Raw genomic sequence first — 16,803 nt, forward strand, 5'->3', positions numbered from 1 at the left:
AGCATGCTGACGCTGTTTGAAAAGCATTAACGTACTGGGGTACTGATGACAATGTACAAATACTCTGCAGTGACAAAACTTCCTCATACCTGGCCGTCTTATTATTCATTCATCTTACTTGAACACAGAGTGGACAGGGAGTTCTTGTATTTTCCATTCCGTCGTCACATGTAGGTTCCCGGTTTAAAAAGAGTGTTTGAATGTAAAGTACATTCATACTTTTTACGCATTTTGATATAAAAATGGAAATGTATCAATGTCAGTAATTTTCACACTTGCAAAAATTATACGAATTCGTTTCTGAATGAGTCAGAAATTATGAAGATGTTAGACTTTCGTGTAAGCGAATTAGACAAACTAACAGTGAGAAGTGATTACCGTGAACTCATAGAGCTCTTTGTAACATTGCTAGGAGGAGACTTGGGAAAAGAACTGAAACTATATTCTATTGAAACTATGCATCGAGCAAGACATATGACAACAACAGTTTATTGCTCAGTAATGTTTCTGCGAAGATCAGGACTTTAACTACCCATTGAAAATTAAAATTCAGTGGAAGATGTCTTTAATTTGTCTTTGAAAATGTTCATGTTAAACTGTGGCCTCAGTGCAGTTGAACTGAGAAAGCTCTTCATCTCCATCCCTGCTTCTTAAAATATCTGGAAGCATATGAAAGGCTAGATTCCATGATTTCAAAAGCAGCTGTAAGGAAATTTAGTCAACAATTGGGGCATTTTCATATTTCTCAGAACAATTATCTTTCTTATGTTTCTATGATGATGAAGTACACGTGTAGACAAAATTAAAATGGTAGCAAATTTCGACAGAGAGAATCTAGAAATGAGGAAGAGATATATTCATTTTTGTGGAGAATTAGATAGACCATAACATGGTAAGTTTTTAAAATATTTTGAGTACTATTTACTGTTGGTTTTAAATCGCTATTTTACATCTCCTAATCCACTTACATCTTCATTTCAGATAAAATATTAGTCGACTTTGTGCCGAGCAAGACCAGAAATCTGTTTTTCTGCCTGAAGTAAATGAGCACTAGTTTTATTTAAGACCGCCCTTCGACATGGAAGAGCACCACTTCATATTTAGATGCTAAAAGGATAGTTAAGAAGCTGAAAGCTGTTAGTGACTCTGCTGAAGGGTGCGTTAAATAAAGCAAAATTTTCACGGATTGCTGATCGTAGGAAAAAAAAAAGTCTCTGAGCACTATGGGACTTAACATCTAAGGTCATCAGTCCCCTAGAACTTAGAACTACTTAAACCTAACTAACATAAGGACGTCGCACACACCCATGCCCGAGGCAGCATTCCAACCTGCGACCGTAGCGGTCGCACGGTTACAGGCTGTAGCGCCTAGAACAGCTCGGCCACCTCGGCAATTTGTATTGCGTCGTGTTCAAGAATATCGTAGATTGTAGGTGGGATTACAATAAATGAATACTGAAAAGAAAATATTCTCAAGAATACTAAACGCGTCCAAAACAGCAATAACGTATTTAGTTTTAATTTTATGCAGTTATCAATCATTTTTATGCTGACAAAAAACTTCAAAACCAAAATTCTCAATACTGAAATTTGCCGCTCTAGTGGGCACTGGCTCATGTCTCATTTCAGGGATAAGCGTAAAATTTTTGTGAAAAACTTTTTGGAGGGATAATAAGGGACACCCTAATGTACTTAAATCTTCCTTGCGAATCAGGCTATCTATAATTGAAATCCCTGCTGGCATTCCTACTGTAGTTCTTAGGTCTGGCCTTCGCAGAAAGACAGAAAAATACGCCAAGAAACTTTAACTGAAGGTGCAGGGGGGGGGGGAGGGGGGGGGGCGGAAAGGAATGGGAACGAACTAATGACGTCAGCTGAATGGGGACTTTGTACGGAATCAGAGACAATGGGTGAAAATGTGTGCCAGACTGCGATTCGAAACCAGGATCTCCTGCTTACAAGGCACTCGCGTTAACTATTCTGCCATGCAGACACAATCCTTAGAGAAAATGTGCGCGCTATCTCGGCAATTAGGAAACACAGACGGGGTTTGCCAGCCAATAATGTCATACGACTGTTTCATTCCATTTCAGCTATGTAAAGGAATGACGACAGTGAAAATTTGTGCCTGCGCGTGACTGGAACCAAATTTTCGCGCTTATCGCGAGCTGTCGCCTTAGAATTATGCTATTCGAGAAAAGTGCCGTCAATGCGAACAAGAGGTGACCGAGACGTGTAAACAATGGCACCCCATACCAGCACGTCGGGTGATACGCCAGTATGGCGATGACGAATACACGCTTCCAATGTGCGTTCACAGCGATGTCGCCAAACACGGATGCGACCATCATCATGCTGTAAACAAACCTGGATTCATCCGAAAAAATGACGTTTTGCCATTCGTGCACCCAGGTTCGTCGTTGAGTACACCATCGCAGGTGCTCCTGTCTGTGATGCAGCGTCAAGGGTAACAACAGCCATGGTCTCCGAGCTGATAGTCCGTGCTGCAGCAAACGTCGTCGAACTGTTCGTGCAGATGGTTGTTGTATTGCGAACGTCCCCATCTTTTGACTCAGGGATCGAGACGTGGCTGCACGATCCGTTACAGCCATGCGGATAAGATGCCTGTCATCTCGACTGCTAGTGATACGAGGCTGTTGGGATCCATCACGCCGTTCCGTATTACCCTCCTGAACCCACCGATTCCATATATGCTAACAGTTATTGGATCTCAACCAAAGCAAGCAGCAATGTCGCGATACGATAAAACGCAATCGTGGTAGGCTACAAGCCGGCCTTTACCAAAGTCGGAAACGTGATGGTACGCATTTGTCCTCCTTACACGAGGCATCTCAACAACGTTTCACCAGGAAACGCCGGTCAATTTCTGTTTGTGTATCAGAAATTTGTTGGAAACTGTCCTCAAGTCAGCACGTTGTAGGTGTCGCCACTGGAGCCAACCTTGTGTGAATGCTCTGAAAAGCTAATCATTTGCATATCACAGTATCTCTTTCCTGTCGGTTCAACTTCGCGTCATTTTCATGGTATAGCAATTTTAATGGCTAGTAGTGTAATATGAGGTAAGATGTTAGACTTATAGAAGTGAGTTTGAAAAACACAAAAGGTAAAGTACGCGTGGGGACTTTGGAGTCAGAAGAATTTGTAATAAAGAACGGACTTAAGCAGGGAGATGCCCTGTCTCCACTACTTTCTAATTTAGTCCTAGAATATATTGTACGAATGACAGCAGATAATTCAGAGGGTGTGGAGTTAAATGGAAATATTAAGATATTAGGGTATGCAGATGATCTAAACATCATTAGCGACAGGAAAGAATCTCTAAAAGCAAATGCGAATGCGTTTATCAAGGTTAGTGAAGATGTAGGTCTAAGGATAAGTGAATACAAAACTAAATACCTGGTTACTACTAGAATGCCAACATCAGTAGATCAGGGAATGTTAAGAGTTGGAGACATGCAGTTTGAAAAAGTGAACACATTTAAGTATCTAGGCGTGGACATCACTTCGAGAAATGAGACTGAATCGGAACTGAGAAAGAGATTACGGGCGGGAAATGCGTGCTACTTCTCACTGAATAGGTTACTTTCATCACGGATATTGTCTAGAAATTTAAAGATTAGAATATACAAAACTATTATTCTACCAGGTATGCTGTAGGGGTGTGAGACTTGGTCTCTCACTGTGCAAAATGAAAAGCCGTTTAGAGTATTTGAAAACAAACTTTTGAGAAAAATTTTCGGAGCAAAAAGGGATGACATTAGCGGAGAGTGGCATAACGAAGAGGTTCACGAACTCTATCCAAGCCCTGACATAATCAGTATTATTAAATCACGTAGGCTGCTATGGGCGGGTCACGTAGTTCGAATGGATGAGTGCAGAGCAGCGCGCAGAGGACTGGTAGGGCACCTAGATGGAAAACGTCCCGTGGGGAGACCGAGGCGTAGATGGGAGGACAGTGTGAAGGCTATTCATGATTGTATGTATAACTTGTAATCTGGCTTGTTCCATATCATATCGATTAAATAATCGTAAAAATGACCTACGGAACATGACATAACTAAACTAAGCCTTGAGAACTTCATTGTGCGTTCTGTTTGCTAGCAACTCTTCAACCCATCATGTGATAGTGGAGAACCGTGTACCTTGGTCTCGGTAAAAATGTAGGAAACAGGAAGAAACGTAATGACAGTGGCAGCGCGTCAGCGGCCGTCAGGATGACGCTGGCGGTCGTTACGTGACTAGGCGGACAGCGCGGCGAGAGACGGCGTGCCGTAACTGCACCGGCGGCCGCGGCTTGCGTCACGGCGAGCCAGCCGCAGCGGACGCGTTGCGCAACAGACGGACTGCACACGAGACGAGAACAGACGGGACGGGACGGGACGGGACGGGACGAGCGGATGCCGGCCAGCGGCACAATTGCTGTCTGCAACCCGCAGGCGGCGGCGGCGTGGAAGACCTAGCAACGAGCCGCGCTGGCGCTGCAACAACCCGGTCTGCCACGCCGAGCGCGCCGTCTCTCCACTCTGCCGCCTGCAACTCAACTACTGCCGACACAATACGGAGGACTGGGCTGAAGCTTTCCACTCTTAGCATATACGTGACTTCAATATCATCCCATTCTGCTTTTACTAAATTGGTACAAATTGCGAAATAACGTACGAGTACGGCGAACACATCCCCTCTTGCCTGCAGGTACGTACTGGTACCGTTGGGAAACGTCTCATAATATCGTTGTATCGTCTTCTGAGGTAACTGTTCTAACTGGTTCTTGATATTCATGTCCATTATGATTATCCGGGCTGTTATGCCGTGGTCGGTTGATGAATTTTGTCTTAGTTCCCAACGTTTCGTCCCCCTCTGCGGGATTCACCTTCAAGGGGGTCTGTAGCTCGATGGAAGGTCCAACACACCCGCTGGCTCGCTACTGACTGCCGCTAAATTCCGTTTCCGCGCGCTCCCGCGCCGAGGCGTGACGTCACGTGTTTTGAATACGTTAGTGCAATTGGCCACTGTCCACTGCTGTCGATCGCCTTTGCCATCACCCAGTGGTGGACGTGTGGTACACACCTTCTTCAACACCGGCTTCCATATACCGTTTAATTTCAAGCCCTACTCCATTCGATTGAAATTATGAGGGTGTTTGGCGATTTCGATTGCCTTCCTTAGAGCCTTTCGTAATATCCGCTTGTGGACGCTAGTACGTGCTTCTCCTCGAAACGAGTATGGTGGTTACCTGAATGGATGGTTCAAATGGCTCTGAGCACTATGCGACTTAACTTCTGAGGTCATCAGTCGCCTAGAAGTTTGATCTACTTAAACCTAACTAACCTAAGGACATCACACACTTCCATGCCCGAGGCAGGATTCGAACCGGCGACCGTAGCGGTCGCTCGGCTCCAGACTGTAGCGCCTAGAACCGCACGGCCGCTTCCGCCGGCACCTGGCTGGAGATCATGCTCAGCAACAGCTGATCGTTCCGTTTCCCCTCTTCTACAATTGCCCTTGTGCTCTTCCAAACGTTTTGAAACAGTTCTTTTAGTGGTACCCACATAAATATCTCCACAGCTGCATGGGATCCTGTACACTCCAGCTTTTTCCAACGGTTTGCGAGCGGCCTTGGCAGGCTTAAGGTATTCCTGTATCTTCCTGGTGGGCTTGTAAATTATGGTAATATTCAGCTTCGTTAAATCCTCCCTATTCTTTCCGTTACATTTTTGACAAACGGCAGGAAAACCTTAGATTTTGCAGTAGCCTGTACGTCACTATGATTTCTGCGTGGCTGTCTCAACGCACGTTTACGGAGCGAGGTAGCGCAGTGGTTAGACACTAGACTCGCATTCGGGAGGACGACGGTTCAACCCGCGTTCCGGCCATGCTGATTTAGGTTTTCTGTGATTTCCCTAAATCGCTCCAGGCAAATGCCGGGATGGTTCTTTTCAAAGGGCATGGCCGACTTCCTTCCGCATCCTTCTCTAATCCGATGAGGCCGATGACCTCGCTGTCTGGTTTCCTTCCCCAAACACCCAACTCAACTAACGTTTTATTTCGGTGGACGAATATCCGTTCTTCGTTAGTGCATTGTGAAGATGTTCCATCTCAGGGTCGAGCAACTCAGGTTCACAAATATTTCTAGCTCTGTCCGCTAACGTCTTGATAACACCCCGCTTCTGTTGTGGGTGGTGGTTCGAATCCCGGTGCAAATAACAGTCCGTGTGCGTGTGTTTGCCGCATACTAAGTGGCCCAAACTACCATTTTCGTTTCTAAAAATAAGCACATCGAGGAAATGTAATTTGCGGTGTACTTCCTCCTCCATTGTAAACTGAATTCTCGAGATTATACTATTCAGATGTTCGTGGAACGGTATATGGATGCCGGTGTTGAAGAAGATGTGTACCACCCGTCCACCACTGGGTGATGACAACGGAGATCGACCGCAGCGGACAGTGGCAAATTGCACTGACGTATTCAAAACACTTGACGTCACGCCTCGGCGCAGGAGCGCGCGGAAACGGAATTTAGCTGCAGTCAGTAGCGAGCCAGTGGGTGTGTTGGACTTTCCATCGAGCTACAGACCCCTTGAAGATGTCTCCCGCAGACGGGGACGAAACATTGGGAACTGAGACAAAATTCATCAACCGACCTCTGCATAACTGCCCGGATAATCATATTGGACATGACATTTCCGGCCGTGAAAGTCTACATTTTAGTATTCTGGATACTGTCACTGAGGTAAAAATTGACGTCTAAGTTGGCCCCACACTTGTTCAATCGGGGAGAGATCTGGCGATCTTCCTCGCCACAGGAGTGTTCGCAGACAGTTCACGGAGAGAAGTGCCGAATGTGTACGAGTTTTCTCCGCGTTGAAAAGTGGCACCATCATAAAAATTATGTGTCCCTCTGGAAGTCAGATCTGAAAGATGAAGAGATCTGAAGAGTCTCTGACCGTTCTTTCCACTAACCCTGTGCTTTTGATAAGTTTTGTCCCCAGCGCAGAAGGCTGCTCGTCGGTCGTGTGATCTTCTTCGGCGGAAGCTGCTACTCTCTAGGCAGACGAGGTATTGGCAGAATTGAAGCTGTGAGGAGGGGCCGTGAGTCGTGCATGGGTAGCTCAGATAGTAGAGCACTTGCCCGCGAAAGGTAAAGGTCCCGAGTTCGAGTCTCGGTCCGGCACACAGTTTTAACCTGCCAGGAAGTTTCATATCAGCGCACACTCCGCTGCAGAGTGAAAATCTCATTCTGCTACTCTGTCAGTTCGACCCTGTGATTCTACTTTTTGCTGGATGCCATTTGCCCAGGTTACTCTCTGTAAAGAGGGCAAGATCTGTAGTACTGACAATGATGGTAGGCGATACTTCTCATTAATTTATCCTATTTGGTTATCATTCAAATATACACATATTTACACTGTCTTTCACAACACTCAACATAGCTTTCTTAAGCTTTTCCATCCAACTTCCGAAATGTGATACACACGTCCGGTCCTCCGGTACGCAGTAGTCTGAGTATTACATATTCACAACTAAGTTACGCCCGATATAGAGTACGACGTCTCCGGTTCTGAAGAGCAGCTGAAACTCAGTGACTATTACAGATTCACATCTAAGTAACGTACGATACTGAGATACGTGTCCGGCCCTCTGAACGCCCGAAACAGAGTGATTACCGCAGGTTAAGTACTTCGTCCCCCAAGCGACGGTTGTAGTTCTTTACTCTTATGTTTCTCAAAACTAGTGAAGTTCAACAAACAAAAGCGATAGACTCGTATGGTAACCATGAAAGATTGTCATACTAAACAGTGGGTCAGATAAAAGGGTGTTTATATGTGAATATCGGGGTCTGAACGCTTTATAATATTTATTATATTAAACTTACAGTTGTAAATGATATGTCAAATGAAAGAGCAACTCCTACAGTTTTACCAAGAACCTAATAAATTTTCAAATTGAGCACCATTTGTCACACGGCACATATCAAGTCTATAGCCGAATTCTTCCCAAACGTTGATAAGTGTGTCTTCAGTGATTGTAGCAACAGCTGCTTCAATCCGGTTTCTTAATTCAGGGAGGCTTGCTGGTAGCGGAGGCACGTACACACGATCCTTGATGAAGCCCCAAAGGAAAAAAATCGCATGGCGTTAGGTCGGGTGAACTCGGAGGCCATGCAAAGCAAGCCCTGTCATTGGTCCCTTGCGGCCTGTCCAGCACTTGTGTACAGTGCAGTTCAACCAACCGCGTACTTCGCTATGTCAGTGAGGTGGCGCACTGGTGCCAAAGACAACTGTTTGAGTTGCTCTTTCATTTGACATATCATTTATAACTGTTATTTTAATGTAATAAATATTATAAAGGGTTAAGACCACGATATTCATTTATAAACAACCTATATAATGAAAAGTATATAAATAATTAATAAGAGAAGTTGGGCGTTTTGGCGCCTCGCACCCAAACTTGCAGACCAATCAGATGCAAGTTCAGTACAATTGGCGGACCCTCCCACGGGACTGGTACATACTGCACCATCTGTCGCTTGTACTTCACGCCACATTTGTACCATCCCTATGCTACTTTACGTGTATCAAGCTGCATCAAGGCGAGCTTCTAGTAAAAAAGAAAAAGAAAAAAAAAGCTGGTGGCTACAGCCAACAGCCAGGAATATTACAATGGTACTGGGCCATGACAGGTAACACACGAGGATACGGCATGTCCGTGACGTACCGTTGTGCACCCAGAGTTCCCTCTGTCCCTATCAATCCTGACCTGAAGTCATACCAGATGGCTCCTCACATTATGACTCTAGGAGTAACAACACTGGTCCTCTCCAAAATATTGCAAGAATAGAACTTCTCCCAGGTCACTGCCATACTCGCCAGTCATGGTCATCTGGGATAGAACGGAACCGCGATTCATCACGAACATGATGGGACGCCATCTACCAGCAGTCCGTCCATCCCGGTTACGGCGCCACTCCAGACGCAGCCGTTTTTGTAGTGCAGTTATCTGCGACCTATGTACGGTACTGCAAATAAGTGTTGCACACTGATATATTTGTTAATAAACTCAACATTTGGGGTGAAATGTTCCTGCTTTTCACCGACTCACTCATTAAAAACATCCAGTGCTTGGCACTATAGGTATGAAAGTAACCAAGAAGGCATACCGTCTTATCATCCAGCAAAAAGAATGAAACCAATTTAAAGTACTAGCAAGTCGGATCTGATGTCTACATCATTTATTCGTTATCATTACCTACTAGACTCTGATTTGACCCATTCTAACTCATACGATTCTTTTCTGGCTTTCCATGCACACTTCCATTAATGGTTGAGTAAACCGTTGTGTAATGTTTCCTTAGATGTAGTCTGATGGTATTGCGGTGTTATTCCTTCCTTCTTTGTACGTTTGGAATCACTGAAGACTTTTTCTAGTTGCTGCACAACAATCGCGTCAAGCTATACAACGGAAAAAGTGTGTTTCGTAGGCCCAGTATCGTCTTTTGTCATCTCTATTATTTGTGCAAGTTTTACAGTGAATTTGAAGCCTCAATTTGAGCGTTTTACAGTTGCGGGTATATGCTAAGTTGATGGTCGCTGAACATGCACTTGAATCGTAAATTGCATATAGCCTACTAACAGCTCAGTACATGATCAGGACTATATGGAAATACTTGTTTCCCATGTTCTTTTCTTCCCTATTATCCCTCAGTGTTTTCGGTAATTATGTTTAATGCATAATTTTGTGTGTGTTTTACCCCAATAAGACTTGGTCACAAGACATGCTCACGTATTGTGCCTTCAACAAGTGACCATGTAGATTCACTTCGAAGTATCTAATCGCAAAGCCAGCGAAGTGGTGCACCCTGGATTCGCATTCGCGAGGACAACGGGTCAGGCCCGCGTCCAGCCATCCAAATTTAGGTTTTCCGTGGTTTCCCTAAATCGCTTCAGGCAAATTCAGAGATGGTTCCTTTGAAAGGGCACGGCCTATTTCCTTCCGTTTCCTTGAGACAACCGTGCTTGTGTCTCGGTGTCGATGGGAAGTTAAACCCAGTCTTCCTTCCTTTTAATTGCAGCCCCCTGTGTTTACACATTCAAGCAATGTGTTTAGAAATACTTCCTACACACCCCGAACATAATTTTCTATCATTCCAATGATCCGAATCTTATCTTGTAATTTACTAAGGCGCACGCACTACATGTGCTAATACATAACAGTATTTTCTTTCAGTGTGCGAGGTAAGTTCGTCTCTCCATGAGTCCATGAGACACGGGACAAGTAGACCACACTACATCTGTTATACATAATCACAGCTCAGTTTGCACACCGTTACAATTTTAGAGCACAATTTACAGTTACAAACGTCCTGTCAGAATTAAACTTTTCCAGAGAATAAACTCAGTAGGTTTGATCCAAGTGAGGATAGGGCGTAGCATACGGACAGTCTATTAAATTCACGTCTCATACTCAAGTACAAAACTTTCAGGAATTTGTGGACTGTCCAATCTACGACAATAGGATTCCGTTAGACCGACGTCAACAAATTTGTAAAGGATGAAAAAGGTTCACATGGTTCAAATGGCTCTGAGCACTATGGGACTTAACATCTTAGGTCATCAGTCCCCTAGAACTTAGAACTACTTAAATCTAACTAAACTAAGGACATCACACACATCCATGCCCGCGGCAGGATTCGAACCTGCGACCGTAGCAGTCCCGCGGTTCCGAACTGTAGCTCCTAGAACCGCAAGACCACCGCAGTCGGCGATGAAAAAGGACTCACTGAGATAGCCTACTAGGCTTCCACCAGCAACTACACGGTTTCTGCGTTGCAGAGGAAATTTAAATCTTTTGTTTCGACGGGACTTTGGTTTGCGTGGGTGAAATCGCTTCCCACCTTCCGGAAGTTGGAATCATTGAGCTGTCATGGTACAGTCACCACGTAGTTTGTTTGCACGTGATATGTCTCAATGTAGCAAGCGTTGTTGCCTCGATGCAATGTCGTTACCGACGTTCAAACACGGAACTCAATAGCGGTTTGCAAAGCCATTATTCACTGTAATGTCATTAAGCACTCATCCTGTAGTTTCACCGCATGTCCACGAGTGATACACAAACCTTATGTTTCACGGAACAGTGAGTTTATTTGATCCAGAGACCGATGTTTATTCGTGTTGTAAGTTGTATAAATCTCCACTGATCTCAGTGAAGCATGCGTCAGTTCGGCAGTGATGGAATACAAGTAAAATTTATTAATCAGTACACTGGTGTGCAAAACGTAAAGTCAAAAGTAACTTTTGCATGATGTGTGACTGCTAAGTAACACAACACGATGAAACAAGAAGCACATGTAGAAAGAACTTCTACGGTGCACTACATAAGGTAACAGAATGAAATATGCAGTTAGACGACCAGAAATGTCACTTTTATTCAAAAATAATAATAACACTGGAGACACCGCAATTACGAAAGGCGATTACCGAAGGCTGGATGTGACCCTTAAAATGGTGTGTGACGAGTATGGACGGAAGTGCATACTCTGCAACGTGCTTCCACGCTGGCCGCAAAATTCATATGGAGTTATTGTGACAGGGTGTTCGACTCCTGCAACAGCGTACTTCACAACTGCTGGATGTTCGATGGTGCACATAGATATGTTGCAGTATGTCACCCCTGTGCATCCCGCACGTGACCGATAGGAGTTAAGCGTGGATGCAGACAGGCGCGCCCATTCGCCGAGTATTCTCTCGTTCCAAGAACTCCACCACACGCGCTATCTTTTGATGTGGCATATTGTCACCCCTAAAAAGAGGACCATGGGGAAGGAGCACAGTGTCACAAAATAACGTTGACTGTACCGAGTACAAAGATATGGAGGTCAGTATGCCCCTCCAACGTTATGACTATCCACACCACAACATCTGTACCACAGAAGCGATTATGTTCGACAGTATTCATTGGTGCACTGCCCGTTCCCATGTATGGTCGTATGAGTACTTCCAGAGTCAGTACTTACACTGAATCTGCCCTCATCGGAGAACAACACGCGATACCACTCTTCGTTGGGTCTCTTATCACCAACGCAACGCAGACGCTACCGCTACTGTGCAGGTGTCAAGGGAACATAACGTAGTGGTCGTCCAGTAAAGAGACCACCAACACGCACCCGCCATTCCTCGATGGAGTGTGAGTATACATGCTTTCAGTCCTGGCAAATGTGGTTGCGATTACAGCCGCTGTTTGACATGAGTCCTTATCGCCTGTTGCATAATGTACCGGTCATCTGCTTCGGTCATTGACCGTGTTCGACAACCTCCTCCAGTTCGGGCAGCAGGCTTGTCGCTCGGAATGCTCCGCATGCACGGGAAACAGTGATGTGAGGAATACCAAACACCTGGGCTACTCTCGTCACACTTCATCTTTCTTCAGTTTCCCGATGAACCTTCCCCGTGTATCATATCCCAAATGTAGTCTCCGGGCCTAGTCATCAGGAACAGCACCACAGTGCTGTCCGCTAATTGACATTTACGCACACACACACACACACACACACACACACACAAACACACACACACACACAAACACACACACACACATTGTGATGAACTCAACCCACAGGAAAAATAATTATCAAAATCTGAACTGTGAAGTCATCCAAAATTCTAGTTGGAAAACCACACTCTTGGTTATACTTCTCAATTGGTCACGATCCCACTTTGTTTATGAACTGAAAACTCTAATATTCACGAGAAACTGCTCTGAAATTAACCTGAACCGACAAAATTGTGTATATATTCTCTGAAACTTCAAAGGAATAAGAAAAAGTGACAAAATTTTGTGACTCACACACCATACTGTTAACAACCGCATGAACACTGCGGGGTTTCACCATACATCTACCCATTTTTGAGTATAACCAGTGTCTCTTAATACTACGACTCGTAGCAATACAATATCAAAAAACTTTTATTACTGGGTCAAGAGTCACTACGTGATTTGACAGCTGACATTTATAATTCCCGCTCACTTCAGGAAAAGCACCAATACGGGAATAGCAGCTTTTACATTATTGGTCAGAACGCAAGCAATTATGGCAGTCACCGTAAATTTCGTGCGAAACCATATTTCGCGACAAAATACTTTTATTAGTTACTGTCATTTATCTAATCTCATAACAATACATAAAACTACATAAAATAACTACAATAATTTTGACATGCAAGGAGAATTAGTCCTAAAGAGAAGAAGTTAATATTTACTGGTGTTTCAACAATGACTACCAGGCAACTTTTAATTCACTGATTGTAATTTTATTTTCGGTAGCAGAAAGCGCACAACTTAATCATAGCTAACACTTGGTTCAAGAATCATAAAAGAAGGTTGTATACGTGGAAGAATCCTGGAGATACTAAAAGGTATCAGATAGATTATATAATGGTAAGACAGAGATTTTGGAATCAGGTTTTAAATTGTAGGACATTTCCAGGGGCAGATGTGGACTCTGACCACAATCTATTGGTTATGACCTGTAGGTTTAAACTGAAGAAACTGCAAAAAGGTGGGAATTTAAGGACACGGGATCTGGATAAGCTGAAAGAACCAGAGGTTGTACAGAGTTTCAAGGAGAGCATAAGGGAACAATTGACAGGAATGGGGAAAGAAACACAGTAGAAGAAGAATGGGTAGCACTGAGGGATGAAGTAGTGAAGGCAGCAGAGGATCAAGTAGCTAAAAAGACGTGGGCTGGTAGAAATCCTTGGGTAACAGAAGAAATATTGAATTTAATTAATGAAAGGAGAAAATATAAAAATGCAGTAAATGAAGCAGGCAAAAAGGAATACAAACGTCTCAAAAATGACATCGACAGGAAGTGGAAAATGGCTAAGCAGGGATGGCCAGAGGACAAATGTAAGAATGTAGAAGCTTATCTCACTAGGGGTAAGACAGATACTGCCTACAGGAAAGTTAAAGAGACCTTTGGAGAAAGGAGAACCACTTGTATGAATATCAAGAGGTCAGACGGCAACCCAGTTCTAAGCAAAGAAGGGAAGGCAGAAAGGTGGAAGGAGTATATAGAAGGTTTATACAAGGCCGATGTACTTGAGGACAATATTATGGAAATGGAAGAGGATGTAGATGAAGACTAAATGGGAGATAAGATACTGCGTGAAGAGTTTGACACAGCACTGAAAGACCTGAGTCGAAACAAGGCGCCCGGAATAGACAACATTCCATTAGAACTACTGACGGCCTTGGGAGAGCCAGTCATGACAAAACTCTACCAGCTGGTGAGCAAGATGCATGAGACAGGCGAAATACCCTCAGACTTCAAGAAGAATATAATAATTCCAATCCCAAAGAAAGCAGGTGCTGACAGATGTGAAAATTACCGAACTATCAGTTTAATAAGTCACAGCTGCAAAATACTAACACGAATTCTTTACAGACGAATGGAAAAACTGGTAGATGCGGACCTCGGGGAGGATCAGTTCGGATTCCGTAGAAATGTTGGAACACGTGAGGCAATACTGACCTTACGACTTATCTTAGAAGAAAGATTAAGAAAAGGCAAACCTACGTTTCTAGCATTTGTAGACTTAGAGAAAGCTTTTGACAATGTTGACTGGAATACTCTCTTTCAAATTCTGAAAGTGGCAGGGTTAAAATACAGGGAGCGAAAGGCTATTTACAATTTGTACAGAAACCAGATGGCAGTTATTAGAGTTGAGGAGCATGAAAGGGAAGCAGTGGTTGGGAAGGGAGTGAGACAGGGTTGTAGCCTCTCCCCGATGTTATTCAATCTGTATATTGAGCAAGCAGTAAAGGAAACAAAACAAAAATTTGGAGTAGGAATTAAATTCCATGGAGAAGAAATAAAAACTTTGCGGTTCCCCGATGATATTGTAATTCCGTCAGAGACAGCAAAGGACTTGGAAGAGCAGTTGAACGGAATGGACAGTGTTTTGACAGGAGGGTATAAGATGAACAACAACAAAAGCAAAACGAGGATAATGGAATGTAGTCAAATTAAATCGGGTGATGCTGAGGGAATTAGATTAGGAAATGAGACACTTAAAGTAGTAAAGGAGTTTTGCTATTTGGGAAGTAAAATAACTGATGATGGTCGAGGTAGAGAGGATATAAAATGTACACTGACAATGGCCAGGAAAGCGTTTCTGATTAAGAGAAATTTGTTAACATCGAATATAGATTTATGTATCAGGAAGTCGTTTCTGAAAGTATTTGTTTGTAGTGTAGCCATGTATGGAAGTGAAACATGGACGATAACTAGTTTGGACAAGAAGAGAGTAGTAGCTTTCGAAATGTGGTGCTACAGAAGAATGCTGAAGATAAGGTGGATAGGTCACGTAACTAATGAGGAGGTATTGAATAGGATTGGGGAGAAGAGAATTTTGTGGCTCAACTTGACTAGAAGAAGGGATCGGTTAGTAGGACATGTTTTGAGGCATCAAGGAATCACAAATTTAGCATTGGAGGGCAGCGTGGAGGGTAAAAGTCGGAGAAGGAGACCAAGAGATAAATACACTAAGCTGGTTTAGAAGGATGTAGGTTGCAGTAGGTACTGGGAGATGAAGAAGCGTGCACAGGATAGAGCAGCATGGAGAGCTGCATCAAACCAGTCTCAGGACTGAAGACAACAACAACAACAACAGCAGAAAGCAAACAAACTAAACAAAGAATTTAATTAAACAGAGTCTGTAATTCTTATACTATTAATAGAGAAAGAAAGTTTCTACGTCAGGGGACAGCGTTCAGCGAAATCCCTTAACTTTTTGTTGCATACGAAGCGTTGCGTTAGGCAGCACGATGTCGTCGGGTTACGTTGATGAGAGCAGGATACGAGAGTTACATCACAAACAGAATTCTAGGATGAACAAATAATGACAGTAAAGCTATACAATGCTGCTGCAGACAAATCTTGCTAGATTCTTGACAGTTGTATATACTGTTTATCATCACACACTGGAGTGTCTTTGGAAGAATTTGGAAGCAAAGCCACAGTCTACTATAACAACTCACATTTCATTGCTTGAATCTGATAACTACTTGACTCTTCACGTCATCAAACATGTAAAAACAAAAACTATCTGGTTTCAAAAAGAAATTTATATAATGGTATACAAGAAATTATTCTTAAATCACTTCTTATTTACAGTTCCTAATCAAATCTTTACACTGTTTACACTGAAATTTATTTCCTCTGAAAACTGCAAGCGGGCAAATGTATTAGTGTGTTGCTCGTGCCTTATATGGTTTTAAATCAACCTCATTCTTAAGGGCAAATTTCTTCTTGGACTTGGGATAAATCAGATAGAATGCATTCGGGTGGGGTATACCAGCCACCTCAAATGGTCCTTTGTATACATCAAAAAATTTAGAAATCTCACTATTTATCTCTTTTGACTTCTCATATGTCTTGACCAAAACCAAATCTCCTATCCTTATATCAATACCCTTCACCTTATCATCATGTCTTTTTTTTCTTTCCAACAGTTTCTACTCTACCAGTTCTCTTACCTTTTTCTTCTTTTCACCCCAACTCAATTCCTCCTTGGCAGGGAAAGATAAATTTTCCTCCACCAGACTTTTTTGTCTCTCACCTTTCATAATCTCGTGAGGAGTAAACCCCGTTACCTCATGAACAACAGTATTCATTGCATCCGCAATGTCTCCTATTATGTCTCCCCACGAACTGTGGTTATTGCTACAATAAGTACGGCAGAATCTGCCAATCTCCCTCATATAACGTTCTACTGGATTCCCTTG

Source organism: Schistocerca gregaria, chromosome 3 (genome assembly GCF_023897955.1).
Source record: "Schistocerca gregaria isolate iqSchGreg1 chromosome 3, iqSchGreg1.2, whole genome shotgun sequence".
Lineage (NCBI taxonomy): Eukaryota > Metazoa > Arthropoda > Insecta > Orthoptera > Acrididae > Schistocerca > Schistocerca gregaria.